The sequence below is a fragment of the Uloborus diversus genome, unplaced genomic scaffold, assembly GCF_026930045.1.
Source record: "Uloborus diversus isolate 005 unplaced genomic scaffold, Udiv.v.3.1 scaffold_137, whole genome shotgun sequence".
In the NCBI taxonomy this organism is placed as follows: Eukaryota; Metazoa; Arthropoda; class Arachnida; order Araneae; family Uloboridae; genus Uloborus; species Uloborus diversus.
In genome coordinates this window covers 84,225-110,177 of record NW_026558065.1, presented here as the reverse complement: position 1 = coordinate 110,177, position 25,953 = coordinate 84,225, and the positions used below count along the sequence as shown (strand labels likewise).

General features: G+C 33.6%; 1 long non-coding RNA gene across 1 annotated transcript; it reads left to right on the top strand.

Annotated features, from left to right (window-relative positions):
* Positions 1-888: 888 nt before the first annotated feature.
* Positions 889-20,071, top strand: LOC129232760 (uncharacterized). The gene is made up of 4 exons (XR_008581389.1): positions 889-1,108; positions 3,760-3,824; positions 9,518-9,590; positions 19,670-20,071. It is a non-coding gene; the product is annotated as an uncharacterized LOC129232760 (long non-coding RNA).
* The last annotated feature ends 5,882 nt before the right edge of the window (positions 20,072-25,953 follow it).

Sequence of the window (25,953 nt, the reverse complement as noted above, 5' to 3'; positions counted from 1 at the left end):
CTGTTATAGTTCTTTTTGGAAAAGAGAGAAAATTAAAATAAAATAAATGATTGAAAAAAAAACACCCTTAAGAAAAGGTACTTTTATTTATTTATTTTATGACCTTTTTTCCTAATAGTTTGGGAGTGATTGGATGAAATGGGTCTATGAAAAACATTTTACTTCAACTTAAGATTCCGTTCACATTTTCAATTGTATCGATGTACACTAGCAAGTTATGTTTCTTACAAGGAAATGGGGCCTGGGGTGCAAGGAAGTTATTCAATCTCTAGAGGGGGTCAATGAGCTCAAAAATATTGGGAGCCATTGCTCTAATCTATCCAGAACCTTAGCTTTGTTAGTATGTGTTAAGAGTAGTATGGGTCTGGATAACATGGCAGTTGTCTTCTGCGCCGTTGTTCTGTGGTGGCCAATCGGTGGAGTTTGGAGGTGCTGAAAATCATCAGCCTCCATGTTGTATGATTATATGGTATGTAAAGGTATGTAAAGTATCCTTTGTAAATGGTATGTAAAGTATCCTTTGTAAATGGTATATAAAGTATCTTTTGGGCTATTTGTTTTGCTTTGAAAGCCCTGGGCAAAATTAAAATCTAGTGGAGTTTTGCATCCAATAGAGCCCAGGTGCGTTCATATGTTGGAAAATATTGCATCAAAATTATCCGTGCCATTGACGCCCGCGCCTCAATGGGGGCACATGAAAGCCTGGATACCATATTGGGGGATTGCACTAGGTCTGCAAAATGTTCAAGTAGTTTAACGCAGCAGCATTAGAAAGAAAGAAAAAATGGATTAGTGTTATTTTACATCAAATCATATGAGCTCAGGTTTTATTTTCAAAAATCTGAGTGTATGGTTTTTTTAATTACTCTTCTTTTCTTTCAGATTCTGTACCATTGTATGACACTAACTTGCTTCCTTCTGTTTTTGATGCTGGATGCTTGTCGGGTTTATGTGTTTCCTTCAGCTGTTATAAGAAATAATCAGAAGGGTAACATATGAGCGGTTGGCTGCATTCTCTATGAGTTGATTTCTCTAAAAAGACCCTTTAAGGCTGATGAAAGAATTTCTAGATTCATCATATATTTGATAATTTCATCACAGTGTTTAGGTAAGAATATATTTGTGAGGGCAACATAATATTGAACTTGTATATCTGTTCTTCATTTGCTTGTTTTGTGACTAAACAATTAAGAAATTTATTACTGTACAAAATTCACAAAATACATCCTGCATGTATTTCCGATTTTGGTTATAAGGAACGAGGAACTGTTTTTTTCAAAACTTAGTAGTCTTGAAGTGTTACTTTGTGCTTCAGATTTTTAAATTCTTCAGCATTATAAAAGGGATTTTTATCTATAACCGAGGTGTTGATTAAAATCAATCAATTTGAAGTCAGTTTATTTTTTACTTATTTATTTATTTTTCATACATTTGATCAAAATCATTTTTTAACTCGGGGCCCTGTCATTCTTCTTGGAATTTCTAAATTTCATAAGTTCTGCCCTTTTTTTACTCAGTACAGCAACAAGCTTTCTTGAGAAATTTTGATTTTGGATGTTGGGATATTGATTTGATCCTTTTAATCAATGTAATTCCTCTGCTTATGCAACCTGGAAATAAAGTTTTTTAGATTTTAGCAAGTGGCCAGTAGAAGACAATTTTAATTAGTTGATTATTAGTAGCCGCTTTCTCTCTAACTAAGTTTTTCTTCTTTTTTTGAATTGAAACAATCAGGTTGAGGCACTATGTTAAAAGTTGGTGTGAAGAAAAAAAAACTTAAAAATCAATTTTTTTTAATCCTTAATTCATGTTAAAAAAAGTGAAAGCATTTACATATAAATTGAATTATTGAAAGATAGCTTTATAATATTTATTGAACGAAAAAGTTGAAGCTTGAATTGGAATTTGTCATAAAATGTGGGAATGTCAGCTAATTCCTGTTTTCGGGTTCTTCTGTTCTCTAAAAAATTTTGAAATAGACAAAAAAAAAAAAAAAGCCTAAGCCTGTTCTGGTTGCAAAACAGTTTTGATTTTTATTTAAATATTGTATCATTGATCTTAATTCAATCAATATGCAAAATATGTATTTCTACACTGTCATGAAGCTCATTTCTTTTACATTGAAAAAACTTTGCGCATTCTAAAAAATAACTATTCAGTACTTTTTTTTTATTTATGGAAAGTTTAAGTTAAAAAATGTTTTTAAGTTTTATTTTCAAAAAAAAAAAAAATGAATAAATAAGTAAATAAATGAGAAGTCAGCTGGAAACTGCATTTTAGATGAAATAGTTTCAGTTTAAATCAAAGGATGAGGATGAAATACAGCTAAAATTTCCTTTTTCAAGAAAAAAATTATTGCACATTTTGTGCTTTTTCCAACAGTTTTCATTGAGGTAAACATTCAATTCTGTTTTCAGAAACGGATAATTAATACTCTTGTCTATTTCCATCTTGCGAATGACCAAACATGGTGTTAGTCGCCACATATCAAAACGTAAAATTTAAGGTAATAGATTTTTAATTTGTGGCATAAAATTTATTATAAGTAATAAATAATCCTTTACAATCTCAAATTTAGACAAAATAGTCTACTTTTAGTACATTAGCGTCAAAATCAATGAGGATAAAATAATATTCTGAATAAAAAAACTTTGCATTTTTCAAGAAAATAATTAAGAATTATCCAAAAAAAAAAGAAGCCCGTTTTGCATTATTTTCAATAGTGTGCATTGCAATAAACATCCAAATCTTTTTTTGGAAACTTGATCACTTAAAGTTTTGTGTGCTTAAATCTTGAGAATGATCAAATATGGCGACTACGTCAAAAATTAAGGTATACATTTTGAATGTGTAAGAGGGGGGGGGGGGGAACTCATTACTTAATCTTGTTTTATTTTATCTTACTTATACATTACATAACATCAATAACAGCTTATTTTAATGTACTTATGGTACATTAAAACATTCCATCAATGTTGACTGATGAAATTATTGCTTACTGAAATTAACTCTTTTGATGTACTTAAATTTTTGAATTCGGCATCTGTTGCACCTTGAAAGGGTGTTGAATGCTGACAACCTTTCGCCAGGAATTAGATTCTGTCGGTCTTGCTGGGTGGAGTTTGATTTATATTCTTGGCACTAGGAACAGTTATAGCAAGAAGTATGCTTTGAATGACCAGAAGCGAGGAGCAAGATTTCAAGGAAAAATGGTTATCACACAGCATTTCAACTAAGTCCAACGCTATTTTCTAAGATCCGATAAGAAAAGAGAGCTTTAGAAATCAAATTTTGAGTGACTGGTTAACCGGAGCAAAATTGAATTTGGTGACCAGTAAAGGAGGATAATTTTCATTACCAAATGATAGACCTTGTTGAGACCAAAGGAATACAAAAATTTAAGCGGAGTGACCACTTATCCGATTTACTACCCATTGCCGTTTTACTGTATTTGTTATGAAAAAATTTAAAGATCTGATTCGTATCTGCAAGTGATGTACCACGAACACAGCTTATAGAGTAAAAAGAAGTTCATTTTTAAAAAGTTATTTTGTTTCATCAATTTAGAAAGGTTTGACATCTAAACTCTCTCCTTCAGCGAGGCTTTGTTGTAATTCGATCAGAATCTGCATTTAAGGTTTTCCTAAAACTGAATTAATTTAGTTATGACATTTTCTCTTGAGATTACCAAATTTATATCGTTTTTGTGACTCATTCTCAGCTTCTTTCTCTAACATTTTCGTTTTCTGCTCCACATAGGTCCCCAGCCGCTACTAAAGTGTCTTCAGCAAAGTCAAGCTCATTTGAATAAGACTCATCACAAGGTATGAAACAGGAAACATTACTTTTTTCCTAACTTTGAGTAACCTTAAACATTCTAACAATAGGAATATTCATGTGGCACAACTAATATGCTGCCACAATCAATAGGACATGCTCAAAGTACAGGTTGTTAAAAATGAATAGCGGGGTTTTAAAACATGTTATAATATTTATGACACCAAACTTACAGCCACAAGTGATATATCAAATGAAAGAGAAACTCAAACAGTTTTTTGTTTGTTGGCATCAGTGCGCATGCACGTGGAATGTTTCAGCTGCAATCCGCTAGAAAGCGCTTGTAGCAAAGATGGCGACTAAAGAACAGAAAGCGTTTTTTGTCTTACAGTTTGCAAAGACGGACTCTGTTGTTACTTGTGCAACGTTAGGTTAAGCGATTGGCTTAAGGTAACTGTACCCGACCGCTGGATTGGCCGTAAGGGGCCTAATGACAGGGCTTGTTTCCCATGGCCCCCACGGTCACCCGACCTGACGCCGTGTGATTTCTGTCTTTGGGGGTTTATCAAGGACTGTGTGTGTGTGCCAGCCCACCTTCCCGAATTAAGGAACAGGATTGAAACAGCTGTTGCAGCAATGACTAATGAGACCTTCATCAAAGTTTGGGAAGAACTCGCATATCGTCTTGACGTGTGCCGAGTGACGCTCACATTGAACACTTGTAGGCTATTATGTAAAAAACTGTTTGAGTTTCTCTTTCATTTGATATATCACTTGTGGCTGTAAGTTTGGTGTAATAAATATTATAACATGTTAAAACTCCGCTATTCATTTTGAAACACCCTGTACTTTGCTAACATTTATCATTCTAAATGAAAAACGATCAAATAAACTTTGTGCTACAATATTATTTATTTTACGTTGATTTCTAACTTTATTCTTTCTTTTTCTATTTTTTTTTAAATATTCAAGTAGATGTTAGTGATAATAAGGTAATTTAGCATTTAAAGTACAAAATCAAAACAAAAAGGATTTTTTCGACACTCTTTATTCAAGTGTTTAGCAGTAGTGATTATATTGAAAATGAAAGGGATTTTGGAGACCATCTCTGGGGTTTCTAAAAGTTTATATTATTAATGGAAAAAGTTTTTCTTCTACAGTTTGCCTCCAGGGTTCGAAAGAGTTATTTTTATTGAAAGAAAATTTAAACAATCAATTGTTCCGGTTTGAATTTTGAATATAATTATTTTTAAAAAATAAATAATCAATTTACAGCATTAAGAATGTTTTACTAAACATACTGAAGTAATAAATTATTGAAAAATAATATTTCATTTCTTTTGAAAATTTTGGGCTATTTTAGCCTGTTATACCTTTATCTTGTTAATTCAATATTTAGTTTAGTAATTTCTTCATTTTTCTCTTTTTTTTCTGTGCTGTTAAATGATTGGTAGTTTTTAATTAATCTCAATAATTCATTTTGCTGTGAATATTTAAGAATTTTTTAATGCATTTCATAACGTCCTGATTTATGTAGGTAGTTCTAACTGCTTGTTATTATCAGGGTTTGAAACTATCGTGATATTTTTGAAAATATCCTGTATTTTGATATCTATCCAATATTTTAAATCAGCGCAAACTAAAGTCATTATATAATAACTGCGTCCTCAAATCACTGCTGTTTATTATCTTAAATTATAATTAAAATATATAGAACTATAATAAATGTTTCTTTCTTTACTTATACATAATATACATTTTATGTTAAAAATTTGCGTACTTTAAATGTTATCACATGTGACTGATATCTACAATAATTTGTGAAATAGGATAATTTAATGCTAAAGACCAAAATATAACATAACTAAAGTTGGTACTGGATATTATATTGGTTATTGACTATTATATTCATTTACCCTATAAATTGATTACTATACACGAGCCCTGTAAAAATCACAGAAAAACATCACTGTATTATATAATCAAATATAAAATTTTATGTAAACTTAAAACATGAAAAACTTATTTGAAATCATATGTTACATTGTTTATTGATTATTGTAGCACACAATTATGTGTATCTCAGTAATTATATTTTACTTTTAAAATGTTGTTTATTTGAATTGAGTTATTTTAACAGCAGCTGCTTTACTGAATTTTCTTTTGTTCTCTACTTTTACATAACTATTGTTAGATGTAACTGTGAACCGCACGCAATAGTAACGCACGTACGGTCGCTTTCCAAATGTTCAAATTATTAGTTGGTTTTAAATAAATGTATTGTGTTGTTTTGTACATGTTTGGCTCCTACTTTTAATATCGCTCTCTAAATAAATAAACCAACTGACATGGTGTCAGGAGTTAAAACCAATATAGTAAGTGGATTGCAAAACCATTAGAGACGTTTTGGTTTTCTTTAAATGAGCGTTTAATTTTCACGAAGGAAATTATTAAACGTTGAAGATCCTACAGTGGATAAATTTTGTTAAGAAGTAATCAACCACAATTAAAAATGGATTCGTTCCGTGCTCCTGGAGAACTTAATTTCTCATCAGGAAATTTAAAAGAATCATGGAAAAAGTGGAAACAACAGTTAGAAAATTACTTGGTAGCGACAGAAAAAGACGCCAAATCCGACAAAACGAAAATTGCCATTTTGTTGAATTTATTGGGAAATCAAGGCTTAGAAATATTTAACACGTTCAATTTTGACAGCGATTCTTCCAAAAGTGATAATTTTGAAGATGTTATTGCAAAATTTGAGGACTATTGCTCGCCAAAGCAGAACGTAGTTTTTGAACGCTACAAGTTTTTTTCATGCAGCCAAAAAGGGGGACAGTTATTCGATGACTATTTAATTCAGTTGAAAACCTTAGCGTCGACTTGTGAATTTGAAGAACAAACAGATGGACTAATCCGTGACAGGATTGTACTTGGGATACGTGACCAAGGACTTAAAGAAAGATTGTTAAGGGAGCCAAGCCTAACTCTAATCAAAGCAGCTAAATTTGTCCGCGCAGCAGAAACGAGCCAAGAGCATTTAAGGGTGATGAAAGGCGCTGAAGCACCGATATTTAATGAAACTAGCGTGGATGTCGTCCAGCGGAAAAAGTTTACTAAGAAAAATTTGCCTGTTAAATCGTCACAAAATGCTGAGTTTGATTGCAAGAAATGCGGAAGACGTCATAAAGCGAGACAGTGTCCGGCATATGGAAAGAAATGCGCCAAATGTAAAAAGGAAAACCATTTTGCTATTGGTTGCCGATCACATGGAAGAAAAGTTCACGAAGTTAAAGAACAAAGCGAACTTTGTGTTTTTATTGATTCAGTACACTCCGCAAAGGTAAAAGAGACAAATTCATGGAATAAGAATGTAATCTTGTCAAATGATAAGCGAAGTTTAAGTATGAATTTTAAGCTTGATACTGGATCTGAAGCCAATATAATTTCTTATAGGGAAATTAAAAGCCTAGTGAGGAAACGAGATCTTAAGCCAACGGGCGTTACTCTACTGTCATATGGGAATCATAAAATTATTCCAGATGGAATTGCTTTATTTAAATGCTCTACAGATAAGTTTAGAGACATTAAACTAGAATTTTACATTGTGAATTTTGAGTCAAAACCTATTTTGGGATTAGATGCATGTAGCAAGTTAATGTTAATTGAAAGAGTTGACGTAATGAAAATTGAAAGTAAACAACAGGTTATTAACCAATTTAAGAGTGTATTCAGTGGAAATGGTAAATTCCCTGATGAACCATACAAGATTGTTTTAAAAGATGATGCTGTTCCAGTTGTACATCCTCCTAGACGGGTACCACAACTACAGGGTAGACTAAAAGAGCCACTTCATCCTCACGATATTTCTCACAGACCATTTGAAAAGGTTGGTGCTGATTTGATGAGTTTTGGAAACAAGTCTTTCTTAGTTTTGATTGACTATTATTCAAAGTGGTTGGAAGTTTGTGAACTTAATGATAAGTCTGCAAATGAAGTTATTGACAAGCTGAAGTCTATTTTCGCAAAATTCGGTGTTCCAGATAAAGTAGTCTCAGATAACATTCCATTTAATAGCTACTTATACAAGCAATTTGCCAAAGAATGGGATTTTGAATACATTTTCATAAGTCCACACTATTCACCTAGTAATGGTATGGTGGAAAGAGGAGTAGGAATAGTCAAATCTTTATTCAGAAAAGCAAAGGAGGATAACAAAGATTATCATGTAGGTTTAATGGAGTACCGAAATACCCCCATTGCAGGTATAGATCTCTCTCCTGCTCAAATGATGTTCAACCGAAGGCTCAAAACTAAGTTACCCATAACCAGTAAATTATTAAACGCAAAGCTTTTCAGTAATATAAGAGAAAAATTAGTTCACAGACAGAATAAGCAGAAGTTTTATTACGACAAAAATACTCATTCGCTACAAGATCTCAAAGCAGGAGATAATGTGACAATAAGAAATTACGCAAATAAGACTTGGGAACCAGCTCAAATAGTACATAAGTTAAAATCTGTTCCAAGATCCTATATAGTTAAAAATAGTTATGGTAAAACGTTAAGAAGAAACCGTAGAGACATCAGGAAAGTAAATTTGCAGCTTAAAGAACAAACATATAAAAATATTTCCGCATCAAATGATAACATCAATGAAATTCCTGATAATAACAGCAGCCTTAATGATGATGGAGATACTCACACTGATGTCAGCAATAGAACAACTGTGAACAATGATAACTGTATTCGAACCAGAAGTGGACGAATATCAAGGCGTCCTGCTTATTTAAAAGATTATGTAACTTAATCTTATTTTGCTTTTGTACTTAAAATTTCAAATAACTTATTATCTTAAAAGGGGGGATGTTAGATGTAACTGTGAACCGCACGCAATAGTAATGCACGTACGGTCGCTTTCCAAATGTTTAAATTATGAGTTGGTTTTAAATAAATGTATTGTGTTGTTTTGTACATGTTTGGCTCCTACTTTTAATATCGCTCTCTAAATAAATAAACCAACTGACAACTATATAATGCAGATATAAAAAATATGCTTTAGTCAGTGCGCAGCCATAAAACATTTTCCTTTTTCTTACCAACCATTAATTTTTAACAAAGCATTGTTAAACTATATTAATATTGTAACATTACTAATAATTTTATAAATAAAAACAGAATATTATTTTACTGATATATTAATGTATCATATGTATATAATGTATTATTTTCAGTTATTTTTAGTAATAAATGGATAATATTGATATGATTAATACATTTTATTTTAATCTTGCAAATCTGGCAGTTCGAAATAAGTATCGAAAATATCGAAATATCATGATAGTTTAAAAATTAATATTGGATATGTATTGACTGATATATATACATAGGCAAACCTTGGTTATTATTGCGGTAATTTTCAATCCACATGGAGTTCAGCTTTTTTTGCAAACTGGCATTTTCGCTGAAAGATGTGTATTTGCCCTATCTATCCTATCTATCTAAATGCCCTTCGCATCCTCGTATTCCGATCTGAGGGGGGATAAGAAACTCTCTTGGTTTATAGAATCACTCTTATCAATTTTTAAGTCTTTGTCAGTTTCTTTTCTGTTTTGTATTTTCATTGATGTATTGTTGTCTTAAATACTTGCCATTTGAAGTAAAAAAAAATCTTCGATGTTTTAATATTGTTAGTACATGTTGTTCTTGTATGTTGCTTATCTCTGTTTTGCAATTTCAGGAAAATGGTGTTTTGTTCTTCCTAGGAAAATAGATTTCCGGCTGTCTTGGTTATTTATCTGAAACTGATACTGGTAGTTAGTATACATTTTTGTAGTATATTTAAGTGTAGTATATTTTTTACATTAGTATTTGAAATGATGATTGATTATATGTGTACAACTAGTATAACACTCTTTCATTAACCAGGGCTTGTTATTTTTTTTCTATTGATATATGAGCCGCTCAGAAGCCAATGCGGTTAAGTCCATTTTTTGATATTTTCTGATATTTGGAAATTTTGTTGAAATAAATAATAATCTTTTTAGTTATTAAAGTATTTACTCGTTGGTTACTTTTTTCTAGGCTAGACAGCCCTTTTTTTAATAGCTTCTGAATATATTGTATAGTAATTTCTGAAGCCATTGTGAATAAGTCCACCTTTTATCAATAATTTTTACATAAACTTTGAAATAAACATTAAATTATTCTTCTTCTTTCGATATTTGTTGGCAACACTGAAAAACAAGAAATTCATAGTAACTGTAACTGTTACCTTCTAATTAGAATTGTTTGAGTTTTATGCATGTGCGTCAGAACACAAAAATATTACGTTGAAGTGTTTGCGAAAATTACTGTGTTATCAAAAACATTAAATAAATTTTCTTTAATAACTGTAAAAACTCTGACTTTTAAAAATAATAAAAAAGATTTATTGTAAGGGTATAAAAAAATGTCAATGGAAATAGACACTGTGAAAGTGATACGATATTTCTTTCTAATTGAAGGAGAGTTGACCATATTGATTCTGATAGATCATCAGATCATGAAAATATAGAAAATAATCAAAATAACGGAAAAGTTGGTAGAAAACGCAGCAGGAATCCTGGGAAATGGTCGTGAAATGTTGAGAAACAAAAAAGGATACAAAGTTTTAAAAAAAAATTTTAAATAGAAATAAAATAATAATTCCTGCAATGAAATTTGATAATAAACCTTGTAACTGTTTACAACTTTGTATTCGCTAGATAAACTTTTATCAAAGAAAACAGGCGATGAAATTTTTTTACAAGCTCAATGATCATCATAAGCAAAATTTCATGTAATTCATAAAAAAAAGGGTAGACCAGTAAATTTAAAAAATATAACTCAACCTATGGCAGAACAATTTAAAGAAAAACAAAAAAGACATCCATGTGTTATTAAAGTATATACCTATAATTAAACACGTCTTTTACATGACATTAAGGACAACACGTCGATATTAAGATTTACATTTAAATAACACAGAAGAAGATTATGTTTGTTATGATGAATAAACATAAAACTTATGACAATAAATGTTATTTTATTATTTTTACATAAATTTCTTACCGTTTTCAGCTGGCAAAAGGTATAAGTCCTAAAATTTTTAAGATGCTGTCATTATTTCAATAAATATTTACGTTTTTATTTACACATCGTGTACATATCTTGTTTTTTTGCAGAGTTTACACCTCGAAAAAAGACTTTATGCACTTTTCTAATTAAATTAATAAACCAAGAATTTTAAAAACTAATGTATTAAAAAACATTAATTTTCTCAATTTTTGTGTTTTGGACTTAACCACATTGGCTTCTGAGCGGCTCATATGTCTTTGAATAATGATACATAAGTTAGTTAGAAAATAAAGTGGTCTATTGAATGTGTTTAGTACATGAGCCATAACAGCCTCCTCAAAGCACCTGTTTTTTTGTGAGTATTTTATTTTATCTGATGGAAAGGGTGTTTAAAAAAATATTAAATTCAGTGCTCTTAATTGTTGCACGATGCTGAATGGTGGCTTTGTATTTATGTTATAAGAAGCAGCATTGCCCAGCGTTGCACGGTCAACCTCAAAAGTAAAAGTTGCATCACGTGACGCATGTTCAGCAATCAGGGTAAGTATAAAGCGATAGTTTCAGTCTTTGTGCAACTATTAATATGAGCTATGCTGTCCATAGTTTATTTAAAAACATGAGTGCAACACCCCCAACCCCCCCCCCATCTCCTTTTTCAGTGTAATTGTATAGTACTAAAACTATTTTAAAGTAATCTTTTAATTCCATCAATGCAGTTTTTTTTTTTTTTCATATTTTTTGTTATTTTACTTTTTATTTTTGTAAATTAAATAGTATTACCATAAAATTGAAGCACTGTACTTGTTTATTTTCTTTCATGACTCAAAAGCCAAAGCATTTAATTTTTAAGCTTTAAACTAATTTCAATGCAAAATTGCTCTAAAAACAATGACCCATAAGTTAGAAATGTATTCACCATTTTGGACACAATATAATAGGTCGGCAAATTGTGCAAGACAATTCATCTCCCTCTTTGTGAAGAAAAATTTGGTTAATTTATTCATGGCAGCAGTAACAGTTCATTTTGGATTTAAAAAAAAAATTGTTCACAATGGCTTTTGTAGAAAGCATATCATAAGTTAATTCAATAAATTACGCAGAACAATACCAAAGAGCACAAACCCCAAATTGGGTGTTTTGTACTTGATGAAATGAGGTAATAGCACATGAGCGGCTCGTACCAGGGGGGAGGGGGGAAGAAGTGCAATTGCCCAATCACTTTCAAAAGTTTCTAAGTTCAAATTTAGCCATTGATTGAAGAAATGATAAAATTGGTTGATTCACGTGTTTAAAGATAGAAGAATCAACTTCACAAGTGTGTTTTATCTTTTCCTCAAGTTATCTTTACTAAGATTATAAATGCGAAAGTGATTTTGTTTGTTACTTTTTCACACCTTAACTATCCGACCGATCATCATCAAATTTGCTACACATGTCGTCAGGGATGCGAGGGCGAACATAGAGTACTTTTTGTTTAGATAAAAAGTAATGCATGATTTTACTCCAATTTTAAAGATAATCGTAAATTTGGGTGTGTGTCATCGAAAAATGGTCGTATTTGTTCGATTAGAACAACACCTTATTGTTCATTTGAAGTCAATTTCATATTTTAAAACAAGGCTTATCTTTATTTTTAAAGTATTCTCTGCAGTTCAGGTCCGTGTCCAGGATCTCATAAGGGGAGGGGTTTTGGGTTCAATGTTTAATAATTCTTACCTGCATTGTCAGGAAAACACAACAAATACCTATAACTCATTGTCAAGTGTGTCAGTGTGTCAAATATTTCATTTTTGTTAAATGGTCACATTGATGGGCCTAGTGGGGAGGAGGGGGGGCTAATACGAAAAAATCATTTATTGCATTTTATATGCAGTAGAACCTTGTTTATCCGGATCTCCGGTTTATTCGGATCAAATTTGTTAAGTTAAACAAAAATATATTTACTATTACAATTATATTAAACTATGATTGCAAGAACGAAACTACATATAAATACGCCAAATATTCCGGTTTTGTCTCGATTAAATGTAGAACTCTTGCATACAACATACAATAAAGTATAGTACTCATTTAACAAACAATATGGCGTACTTGAAGTGTCAGTCCGAAGCCACCGCATCTGAACCATGAATGATGAAGTATTTGTGAGAAATGTTACTATGAAGGTTTTTGGTAGAAAACATTGTTTTTTTGCTGTAGTAAAAGATAAGTCTGCTTATTTGAGAATGTTTCTTGCTTATTACTCGAACTATGCGGATTTTCGTTTTTTTCGGATTGCTTTTGGACCCAGTTAGTCTGGATAAACGAGGCTGTTCTGTACATGTAAGGACAATAATGAAACCCACCTTCCCGAAGGCAAATTCTGGCTGTGCTAGTAGTTTCAGTATTTATTCATTTTATTTCTTGTTTAGATTCAAACTTTATTATCTGTTTACTGCGCGGTACATAGCAACAAGTACTATAAACAAATTCACAATTTCTTTTGTAACATACTATGTATTCAGGGTTTATATCCTAGGACAAGCAAACTAAATAAGAAAGGGTTCATTGCATATGCAAATTACATTACCAAAACGAGATTACAATGCATCTTCATAGCGGCAACGTTCATCTCTTTTTGTGAAACGACCAGGTCATCATAACTTCCTTATAAAAAGCAATATTAAACACAGTGAATGCTTTGTTTGACAACCCATTTAAGGGTTCCTCCATCACTGATTTTCAAAATATGATTTAAAAAATGCTGTACACAAAATTTAATATTAAAGGTAGTTTTAAGCCAGCTGTACACTTTTCTTCACTTGGTTTTTTTTTTATTATTTTTCCCCAATGGGAGGGGTTTAACCCCTAAAATCCTCCCCTTGGACACGGCTCTGCCGCAGTTTTTGTTCATAGAATTACAGCAAGCTCAGCTTTAATTAGCGTGAATAAAGTCAATAAGACATTTTGATGCTGTTGTCATTTTTTGCTTGAGTGAAAACAAATAAAATTCTTGCATTTGCTTTGAGACTTTTCCTGCAATTGAGATATTTAAAAATTTCCCCCTTTTGTTTTTTTTTTCCACTATCTACTTTTTTTTTTACTGCGAGTACAAATGTTCATGTATTTTATTATTAAGAATAAGGGAAAAAATTACCATTCATTAATTTTGAATTTTACTGGGAAAAAAAAATTAAAATCGAAAAAACTTTTTTTTTTTTTTGAAAAACTCGGAGATCAATTGATTAAAAAAAGCTGAAAATTTGGCTAAATTATTTTTACTCGACACCAAAATGGTCCATCAAGTGTGAGTCGAAAAAGCTGCAAGGGCAGATTTAACATAGAAACTCGGCTATGGCCTTTAAATGAAAAAATAAATAAATGTGCCTTCCACCTAACTTGCTCTTCTACCCCTGGTTTAACCCTTTACCAGCCACCAATGTACCTACCTACTAATTTTCATTTCTAACATGTTGCATTTGTTTTTGCCTTGATTCAAGGGACTGAGTTTCGCGACGTGTACTTTCTTGAGAGGCTTCTGCGAGGCTTTTTTAGTTTTGCGAGAAAGACTTGACTGACGACGTTTCCGATTTCGCGTCATCATGAGTTATACAGACTGTTTATATAGCTGTGCTGGGGCCGTGGTAGCCTGATCGGTAGGGCATTGGACTCGGGGCCGGAGGGGCTCGGGTTCGATCCCCGCTGGTCGAAGACCCACCGTCGTCATTAAAGGGGACTGGGCGACGTTAAATATGCTCGTGGTCTCAATGTCCTCCAAGTGAAACGATACCTCTGGGGGTGCTAGTACCAGGTAGTTATTAGCTCTTGGACTAGTTCTAAATTCTCATTAACTGTTCGATCCGGTGATGGTGCTGCCATCTATCGGTATATAAAATAATGGAGGCAAGGCACTTAGTATGCAGTCCTCGACATAAATACAGTTGTAGTCAGTTGTGACTCTTGAATAGAATAGAATATACCTGTGCTGTGGTTGACTAAATTTTTGCCGAAGGTCACGCACATTGTTGCTTTAAGCCGAGTTAGGTCCCTAGAGAGACTAATTATCAGTAGTTTAGACCACCACAAGTTACTTAATAAGCCTCACGATACAAACTCTCCCAATGAAATGACAAGGTTGCGAAATGTACCGTCTTATAATTATAATAACTAAGTCAATGAAAGTTAACTAAAAAGTGTAAAATAAAAAGTTATTAAAATTAAAACAAAAAACCCGACTGCGTAAAAACCAAAAAAACTAAAAAGAAAAATGTATAAATCCAGTAGTTTAGAATGTTACGTACTACTGAATAACTACACCGTTGAAATAGTTGTATAACCGTACACAGATAAGGCAAATCATAAATTCAAAAGCAGAATAGAAGGATCAACAGTCGGGGCCCATTCAAATTTTGCAGAGTTCTTTGAATCAGAAAGGAATGGGCCCCGACTGTTGATCCTTCTATTCTGCTTTTGAATTTATGCTTTGCCTTATCTGTGTACAGTTATAAAACTATTTCAACGGCGTAGTGATGCAGCAGTACTTAATAACATTCTAAACTACTGGATTTATACATTTTTCTTTTCAGTTTTTACGCAGTCAGGTTTTTTGTTTTTATTTAAAAACTTTTTATTTCTGAATAGTAATAATTTTTGCAGAAAAGAAAATTCTACGTTGACTCAATGGTGCTACCACCAGATTTTATAGTGCCTAAATCAATATCAACTAAGGTGATTTTTTTTTGTTTTTATAAGGTTTAAGATCTCACCCAGTGGCGGCGCTAGGCGTCGGCGACTGCCGACGGCCTCGCGCAGATAGGGGCCTCGCAAAATTCTCAAAGGTTTTAAGAAATTTCCATGTTTTCAATTGAAGCTCTTATTAAATGCAACAGACACAAAAGTAATCAAAATAGTGCGTGCAGCGGAGACTTCACAGAGCCAGCTTTAGCAAATGCGGGGCCCAATTCTGTAGGAATCTGAATTTAAAATATTCACTAGCTACCAGCTTATTGATCCCCCCCCCCCCCCCGTTGTATTTATTTTCTTTTTCTCTTGTTGAAAAATTAGAAAATATTCAAAATGCTGCTCCTCCGAACACACACCCCTCCATACACGCGCGCACCGATAGCATTATGGAGCATCTGAAATTTCGTTTCGAGATCTTAAATTTCGCGATATATCCAGCTTAAAGCCCCCAAATACTAAACAACATCGAAAATCGCTTAAAATTGTGTTTTTGTAGCTTGAATTTCAAAAATTACCGAACCTAATATTACAAAATATGGCCTTAGAATCGCATTTTTAAGGCTTGAATATCAGAAAATATTCATGCAAGGGTCCCCATACCGCCTTTCTTTTATATCATTAGCAATTAGGTTTTTTAAACTACATCAACAAAAAGTTTAGGTGGACTGGCACCTGAATATAAAATATTGCTAAAGTTTTTAGAAGCATAATTTTCAAAATTTTTCGAGGGAAGAGCTCCCTCCCTTTCCGTAAAATCATCAAAGTTAGTCTAAAATTCTGTTTTTGAAACTTCGATTTCGAGAATTTGCAGGGGATTGATTTTGACCTATTTTTTTTAAACAAAAGAATCGATCTGGGACACTCTCTGACCCTTTAAGTCAATAAAAGTGGCCTATAATTGCGTTTTTAAGGCTTCAATTTCTAGAAATTTCCACCGAGACCTCTGTAAATGAAAAAGTCCATTGATTAATTTCTTGAGTCAACAATTTCTTTGTTGACATGCCTTTGTAGCCTACTTTCCCAGTAAAAGTCAGAAAAAGAAGAAAAAAGCATGAAAGAAGGCTTAATGCATTTTAAAAATATCGCGAAAAACAAAAAGGTCAAAAATAAATAAAATAATTAAATATCGAAAATTTAAAAATTGGAAAGTAAGGTATTTAGATGGGGAACAATGTCTGTCGGTCTGTCTGTCTGCCCCCCCCCCCCCTTAATAACTTTTGAATGACTAGTCCGATTCGAAAAAACTCTTTTTTTGTTCGAAAGATCTCAGCAAGGACACCTCATTCCCATATTTCACTTTTGATTTGAACTATTTTTTGTTCAACTTTGAACAGTTCAAAAAAACTTAACATTAGCGCCTACGGGGAAATTCAAAGCAATTCCGAACTGTTAGGCGAATTTGCTTCAAACAAGCTTCGTAGCGAAAAGCTTTTAATGAAAAACTTGTTTATAAAATATCTTTTCGATTTGAACAATTTTCCGTTCAATTTTGAACAGTTCAAATCCTTTAACATTAGCGCCTATGGGGAAACTGAAAGTCAATGTAGATTCCGTACTTGAAGGCGGATTTACTTCAAACAAATTTGTTGGAAATAGCTCTTGACGCCAAACTCCAGACATCGACTCCGAGAATTTAGGGGCACCTGACTCCGACTCCTGTGCCCGACAATTAATCGGACTCCGACTCCCCGACTTCGACTCTGACTTCGTAGCTTTGGCAAAAATTTATACACGGAGGACAAATGACTGACTCCGATTCTTCGATATTCGACTCCGACTCCTTTACCCCAAAATGAGATTGACTCTGACTCCTCAGCTATGGTTTTGACTGTGAAATAATTATTGTTGATTTGACTTGTTTTGATTTTTACGCTAAAGTTTTAATTTAGGTATTCGCAACTCCAGAGCTCGAATACGCTACCTTGCGGTGATTTACAAAACTGCCGAAAAAACTAAAACATTGTGTTCCACGTGTTCATTTTGGGCAAAACAAACAGTTTGTTATGTGTATTTTTTTTTTTTTTTTTATTTGCATAATTCATCATTTGAAACCGTCATTCGCAACAGCGTAACATCAAAAATATTTGATATAAACTGTGAGTACACATTTTATTTATCTTGTTCTGAGTGAATTTAAATAAATATCAGTTTTTCAATTCGATGAAAAAAAGCGGAATAAACAACATTTACTGGACACTAGGGCCATGCTGAAAAATTACTGCTTTTCCTCAACCAAATTCCACATAAATGATTTAAATAACCTTGTTACTATAGCATCCAACTGAAATGGACAGCATGCAAATAAATTTTCTTGAAAACATTTATCGCAGAACAGATTGAAAAATCCAAAAAAGAACGTTAAGAATTTGAAAAATAAAAAATAAAAGCTTGGAGTTTTTATCGCTAAAATATCGCGCAAACTTTATTTTACTGCTCCGCAAAAGCTGTCATTATCGGTAGAAGAGTTTCGCCAAAAATCTGCGTATAGGGTTATGGTTTTAGTATTGTGCGAAAGAATAATCTGTCTTGACAAGATTTTGCATATCAGTTAAATCATTTCCATGACGAGTGAATTAAATGCATGATGATTTTTTTTGATATCCAATTATATAGTCATAGAAATAAATTATCTAGCGTTAAATGTTACTCTAGACAGTCTGTCACGTATGTGCACTATGTGACAAAAATGTCAACAAATGCCGGAAATGTCACGAAATTGGACATAATATGTACTAATGTATAGAAAAACAGTACAAAATGAAAATGCCGTTCGAAGCGAACCAAAAATTTATGAATACCGAATTCAACATCGTGAAAATGGCTGCTTCAGAACAACTTATTGTGTGTTCTCCTTTAATTTTTTACTTTCGTAATACTTTTTGATTTCTAATCTCTTTCTACATGGGTCAGAATAACCAAAAGACTGTGAAAAATCTTTTCAAATGAATAAAGAACAAAAAACCATACATGCGAACAAAAATTTCTGTCATTTCCTAAGTTAAGAAGCAATTTGTACTTTACGGCGTGCGTTTGTTTTAGTTTTTTCATTCGCCATTAGACAGTGACTGCAGCGTCCCCTATAGTTTGTTGGAGTTGCGAATTCAATTTTCGGCGAATAAACTCGAAGTCATTTATGTTTCTACATAAAGATATGCGCAGACGGTTTTTTTTTTTTTTTTTTTTTTTTTTTGACAATAAAAAATATGTTTGAAAACATTTGCGATTTTAGCTATTTTTGAGAATATTGATCAGGTACTAGAAAGTAGTATGTACGGGAAAGTAGGCTCGTCTAGTTCTAGACAGAACTTCTTGTTTTAAACATACTGTAATGCCTTTTTATTTCATTTACTGTACTAAGGATCTGTGTTTCAGTAAAATGTTTGTTTTTTATTAGGTTCAGATTAAAAGTTGGCTTGCTTTTCTTCCTTTTGTACATTGCTATGTCATATGTTATGCATTTCAGTCCTCTATTGTAGCGTAATTTTGTGTCTGACAGATATATTTAATTGTTATTTACTGTACAACCCTTTAGCACTTGCGGTTTTAAAATTTACATGTTTTTTTTTTTTTTTTTTTTTTTGACAAAATAAAAAATATGGCAAAACTTAAGTCGAAACTTATGCAATCTTCCAAACATTTCTTTTCCAAATCCTCCCCTCCCCCCCCCTTTTTTTTTTTTCTTTTCACTTCCAAAAAAAATGGCAACTTCAGCCTCCGAATTTCTGGGCCTGTATTGGCTTAATGTAGTTCCTGACTCCTATTTTAAAAATCCCTTTTACCCTCAGATTTCTGTCCCAAAATTTGTTCATTCACGATTCCTTATATTATGCATAAGTGTCCAAATTTTACTCTTTTCATGTTGAAAACTGTGACATGAGCCTTTTTTCATAAAGATCGAGTTTGTTGAAATTTCTGCCCCTTTTTCTTTTGCTATAATTTGCCGTTATGATTGGAATTTTCTGTAAGCTAAAGATAACCCTGAGTTAATTTATATGTTCAGTATAGTTCTGAGTTTGACTTTATATGTATATTTTAAGTTTTCTATATCAATGTGAAACTTTTCTCATTTTAGATAAATCCTTACATTGCTGGGGCCAATGTCCGGAATCGCTGATAGAGGCGAAAGAAGCTAAAGATTCCTACAAACCTCGAGTCACCTCGTACTTGCGTGGAAAATTTCTTTCTGCCATTGCGTGCGACAGCGAAAACTGCAGCATCCCCGATGATGATACCTCCGAAAATTGAACAACGGACGAAATTGAACCTTCTCTTTTTCTATTTGTTGAAATTGAGAGCAAAATATTGTCTTTTAAGATAAATAAATACCTTTGTGCTGAACAGTAAAGTAAGAAAAAACAACGTCAAAAAAAAGCATAAATTGCCAATTACAGCAGACACGTGTTTCGGCGTTACAGGGAATGCCTTTTTCAATGCAAAAAGTAATGAGCTTATGGATGAAAAGACATCCGACAAAAGCAAAGAGCCTTTTTGCATTGAAAAAGGCGTTCCCTGTAACGCAGAAACAGTTGTCTGCTGTAATTGGCAATTTGAGCTTTTTTTGACTTTTTTCTTACTTTATTGTATTTTAATCTGTTTTTTGTCATCATTTTTATTACACACACATTAATAAAGTAAAGAGCTCTAGCGTCTCATCTGAGTCATTGAGAAATGTGATGTGAACAGATTTTCAGATCGAGCCTTAAACTTGATGCGATTAATTTCTTTTTATGGGTTTTTTTAAGATACTAGGGGGCTCTGCGCCCTGCTCGTTAACACTCACCAACCCCCAAAGATTGCTTCGCAATCTTATTTGATTCACAAAGATTTAAAGCGTCAGTTAAAAAGAAACATTAAAAACTCATAAGTCCCCTTTGGATCAGAAAGCACCCCTTTCCTGGGTTCGAAAATACCTTGTACCAGCTTGCAGAACCCTAAGGGGCTCCTGAGCATTGCAAAACTGCGGTTTGTATGTTTGAAAAATCGTTTCATGTTCGTCGTCTCTGGTAATATATTTTGCTCTGTAGGTCGGGGCTTGAATTGAATTGAACCTAAGATTTTCCGTTACAATCGAAACCCTTAAAGTTTGTAAATAAGACCGAAGAAACATGCGAATCGAAAAGACGTAACTATGGCAACGCCAAATAAAACATCAATAATTTTAATGGTGATGATATTATTCGATTTTTATTTGTAACGGCTTGTAACATTTTTTCCTTTGGAGTTGGAAGCTTAGTTTTACTACCGTGGGTCACATTAGATCTGGAGTAAAAAAAGCTGCTCTTTTTAGTGGTGTCAAAAAGAAAACTGTGGGAAAATTCCTTCGCTTTTTAATGATAGATTTAGTGAAGAAAATAGTGCCTAAATTTTTGCTAAGCCAAAAAACGCTAATAACTCCTGCCGTATTTAAGTTGAAGCATTGAGACAAATTGCGTAGAATGAGGAAAATTCTACCCTTTCCAACGATATATAAAATTAATATGTGTAAGTAATTTTTCACCCCTTCAATAGGCAATTTACGCGAAATTTGAGCTTAAAAAATTAATTTAAAAAAAATAATTCGAATTTTAAAAAACAAAACCCCAGTGCACACTTCCGGGGCTCGAAGTAATTTTGTGCAAATTTTCAAGGCTATGGGGTCTCCTGGACGCAGGCCCGCCACAGACTTCCAGAATTTCTTTGAAACCTTACTTTTATCTCTACATAGTATAATATGAAGTGTCCAAAAAGCGTCTGTTTGTTTAAACTCGCAAAACTCGAGAACTACCCGGCCGATTTCGCTGAAAATTTCACAGTATTTTTTTTCAGCACTGATAGGGTTTGCAGATCACTTCGAAAAACTTCAACGAGTAGTTCTGTTTTGGTCCCAGGTTCAACTCTAGTATGGAGTATATAGTTGATATGTATCCAAAGTCAACTAAGTTAAACTTCTTGTTTTTATAAGGTTTAAGATCCCCCCCCCCCCCCCCAGAACAGAAATAGATCAGTGGTTAGGGCGTTTGGCGACCAAGTGGAAGGTCCCAGGCTAGTCTCCAGTATGGACCAATATCAATTTAAAAAACTTTTTCACAATTCTTAATATTTTTAGCCCATTTTTTTCTGAATAGTATTAATTTATGCAAGAGAGAAATTTTTTATGTTTACTTAATGATGCTACCTTTAGTTTTTATGGTGTTAAAATCAATATATTCTAAAGGGAATTTTTCGTTATTTTATAATGTTTTAGACTTTCACAACCAGAACTGAAATTAATCGGTGGTTAGGGCTTTTGGCTACCAAGCGAAAGGTCCCGGGTTCGATTCCAGTGGGGATCAATAATCGTTGTAATTTTTTTCTCTCACAATTTTAGATATATTTTAGCCCTATTTTTATCGAATAAAGTTAATTTATGCAGGGAAGAATATTCTATGTTGACTCTCAATGACGCTAATTTCTAAATTTTATAGCGTTAAAATCAATATCCAATACATAAAATGAATTTTGTTTTTATAAAGTTAAAGAATTCGACCACCGGAACCGAAATAGTTCAGTGATCAGGATATTCGGCTACCAAGCGGAAGATCCCGGGGTCGGTTCCCGTGTGAGCCAATATCATCATAATTTTCTTTTTACAATTTCAAATATTTTATTACCTCCATTTGTACCCGACTGCGCGTGCGCGACGTAAAGGAGCGTAATGTGTTTATCAGTCTATGTATGTATGTTCGTTTCTATGTGGCGTTCTACAGGCTAAACGCCTTGGCCAATTTTGGTAATTCTTACGTCAATCGATTTGTCTTAACCTTGGGAGCGTCACTAAACACATGACAGTAATCAAAATTCACCATATCAACAACCAGTTGACAAAACATGGCAATTCGGGATCGGCGCACGTTTGGTGTTGCACACTGTGTCGCACGCTACCTGCGTGCGACAAATGCAGGTAGTTTTCGCTGCCTGAATTTTTTTATTTACTAAGTCTACTAATTGGGCTTCTCATTGGCCGAGTGGTCTAAGTGATTGCTTCTCCCACTTGAGGCGGTAGGTCAAGACACCCTCGCTCCGAATGTACTTCCCGCTCTTTCTGATGCAAATTCTTTCATGTGTTCTTTATATTTATTCTGTACTGTAATAAAAAATATAATATGCGTAACGAAGGCGAGACACTCAGATTGTAGTCCTCATGAAAAAAAAAAACTCTTGCAATAAGCCCCAAAAGAAAGCGAGTCTACTAATTTTCATTTCTAACATGTTGCATTTGTTTTTGCCTTGATTCAAGGGACTGAGTTTCGCGACGTGTACTTTCTTGAGAGGCTTCTGCGAGGCTTTTTTAGTTTTGCGAGAAAGACTTGACTGACGACGTTTCCGATTTCGCGTCATCATGAGTTATACAGACTGTTTATATAGCTGTGCTGGGGCCGTGGTAGCCTGATCGGTAGGGCATTGGACTCGGGGCCGGAGGGGCTCGGGTTCGATCCCCGCTGGTCGAAGACCCACCGTCGTCATTAAAGGGGACTGGGCGACGTTAAATATGCTCGTGGTCTCAATGTCCTCCAAGTGAAACGATACCTCTGGGGGTGCTAGTACCAGGTAGTTATTAGCTCTTGGACTAGTTCTAAATTCTCATTAACTGTTCGATCCGGTGATGGTGCTGCCATCTATCGGTATATAAAATAATGGAGGCAAGGCACTTAGTATGCAGTCCTCGACATAAATACAGTTGTAGTCAGTTGTGACTCTTGAATAGAATAGAATATACCTGTGCTGTGGTTGACTAAATTTTTGCCGAAGGTCACGCACATTGTTGCTTTAAGCCGAGTTAGGTCCCTAGAGAGACTAATTATCAGTAGTTTAGACCACCACAAGTTACTTAATAAGCCTCACGATACAAACTCTCCCAATGAAATGACAAGGTTGCGAAATGTACCGTCTTATAATTATAATAACTAAGTCAATGAAAGTTAACTAAAAAGTGTAAAATAAAAAGTTATTAAAATTAAAACAAAAAACCCGACTGCGTAAAAACCAAAAAAACTAAAAAGAAAAATGTATAAATCCAGTAGTTTAGAATGTTACGTACTACTGAATAACTACACCGTTGAAATAGTTGTATAACCGTACACAGATAAGGCAAATCATAAATTCAAAAGCAGAATAGAAGGATCAACAGTCGGGGCCCATTCAAATTTTGCAGAGTTCTTTGAATCAGAAAGGAATGGGCCCCGACTGTTGATCCTTCTATTCTGCTTTTGAATTTATGCTTTGCCTTATCTGTGTACAGTTATAAAACTATTTCAACGGCGTAGTGATGCAGCAGTACTTAATAACATTCTAAACTACTGGATTTATACATTTTTCTTTTCAGTTTTTACGCAGTCAGGTTTTTTGTTTTTATTTAAAAACTTTTTATTTCTGAATAGTAATAATTTTTGCAGAAAAGAAAATTCTACGTTGACTCAATGGTGCTACCACCAGATTTTATAGTGCCTAAATCAATATCAACTAAGGTGATTTTTTTTGTTTTTATAAGGTTTAAGATCTCACCCAGTGGCGGCGCTAGGCGTCGGCGACTGCCGACGGCCTCGCGCAGATAGGGCCTCGCAAAATTCTCAAAGGTTTTAAGAAATTTCCATGTTTTCAATTGAAGCTCTTATTAAATGCAACAGACACAAAAGTAATCAAAATAGTGCGTGCAGCGGAGACTTCACAGAGCCAGCTTTAGCAAATGCGGGGCCCAATTCTGTAGGAATCTGAATTTAAAATATTCACTAGCTACCAGCTTATTGATCCCCCCCCCCCCCCGTTGTATTTATTTTCTTTTTCTCTTGTTGAAAAATTAGAAAATATTCAAAATGCTGCTCCTCCGAACACACACCCCTCCATACACGCGCGCACCGATAGCATTATGGAGCATCTGAAATTTCGTTTCGAGATCTTAAATTTCGCGATATATCCAGCTTAAAGCCCCCAAATACTAAACAACATCGAAAATCGCTTAAAATTGTGTTTTTGTAGCTTGAATTTCAAAAATTACCGAACCTAATATTACAAAATATGGCCTTAGAATCGCATTTTTAAGGCTTGAATATCAGAAAATATTCATGCAAGGGTCCCCATACCGCCTTTCTTTTATATCATTAGCAATTAGGTTTTTTAAACTACATCAACAAAAAGTTTAGGTGGACTGGCACCTGAATATAAAATATTGCTAAAGTTTTTAGAAGCATAATTTTCAAAATTTTTCGAGGGAAGAGCTCCCTCCCTTTCCGTAAAATCATCAAAGTTAGTCTAAAATTCTGTTTTTGAAACTTCGATTTCGAGAATTTGCAGGGGATTGATTTTGACCTATTTTTTTTAAACAAAAGAATCGATCTGGGACACTCTCTGACCCTTTAAGTCAATAAAAGTGGCCTATAATTGCGTTTTTAAGGCTTCAATTTCTAGAAATTTCCACCGAGACCTCTGTAAATTTTTTCCCCTAACATCAGCAAAGAAAGCCTAAAATGGCGTTTTTAAACTAAAAATTTTAAAATTTTTCCGGGGGAGGACCCCCGGACCCACCTTTCTATCAGGTCATTTTTCCTCTTTCAATGTGCCGCCCCCTCCCCCCACCACCAAGAAAAACTTTTTGATTGCGCTACTAGTCACGAAATGTTTTTGTCCTAGCAATTAAGTGAATTGGAAACTATAAGTGCCAATAGTTAGTACAAAAATTAATTCCGTGAATTCAATGATTTGTCTGAAAATATTTTATGATTAAAAGGGCCTCGCAAAACTGCATCGCCGACGTCTACTTTTGCTCTCGCGCCGCCACTGATCTCACCCCCCCCCCCCCCCCAGAACCGAAACAGATAAGTGGAAAGTCCCAGGTTCGACTCCAGTATGAACCAATAGCAATTTAAAGAAAATTTTCACAATTCTTAACACTTTTAGCCCCATTTTTTTTCGAATAATATTAATTTATGCCGGAGAGAATTTTTTAATGTTTACTCAACGATGCTATCTCTAGATTTTATAGTGTTTAAATCAATGTATTCTAAGGTTAATTTTTTTTGTTATGTTTAAAACTTCGACAACCATAACCGAAACAGATTGTTGGACTTTTTTTTTTATATAGTTCAAGATTTCGACCACCGGAACCGAAATTGTTCAGTGGTTAGGGTGTTTGACTACCAAGCGGAAGTTCCCGGGTTTGATCCCAGTGCGACTCATCATCATAATTTTCTTTTAACAATTCCAAACAATTTTTTATTCCCATTTTTTCCGAATAGTACTAACTTATGCAGGAAAGAAAATTCTTTGTTGACTCAATGATATTACCTCTATATTTTAGTGCTTAAACCAATATCAACTAAGATGAATTTTTTGTTTTTATAAGGT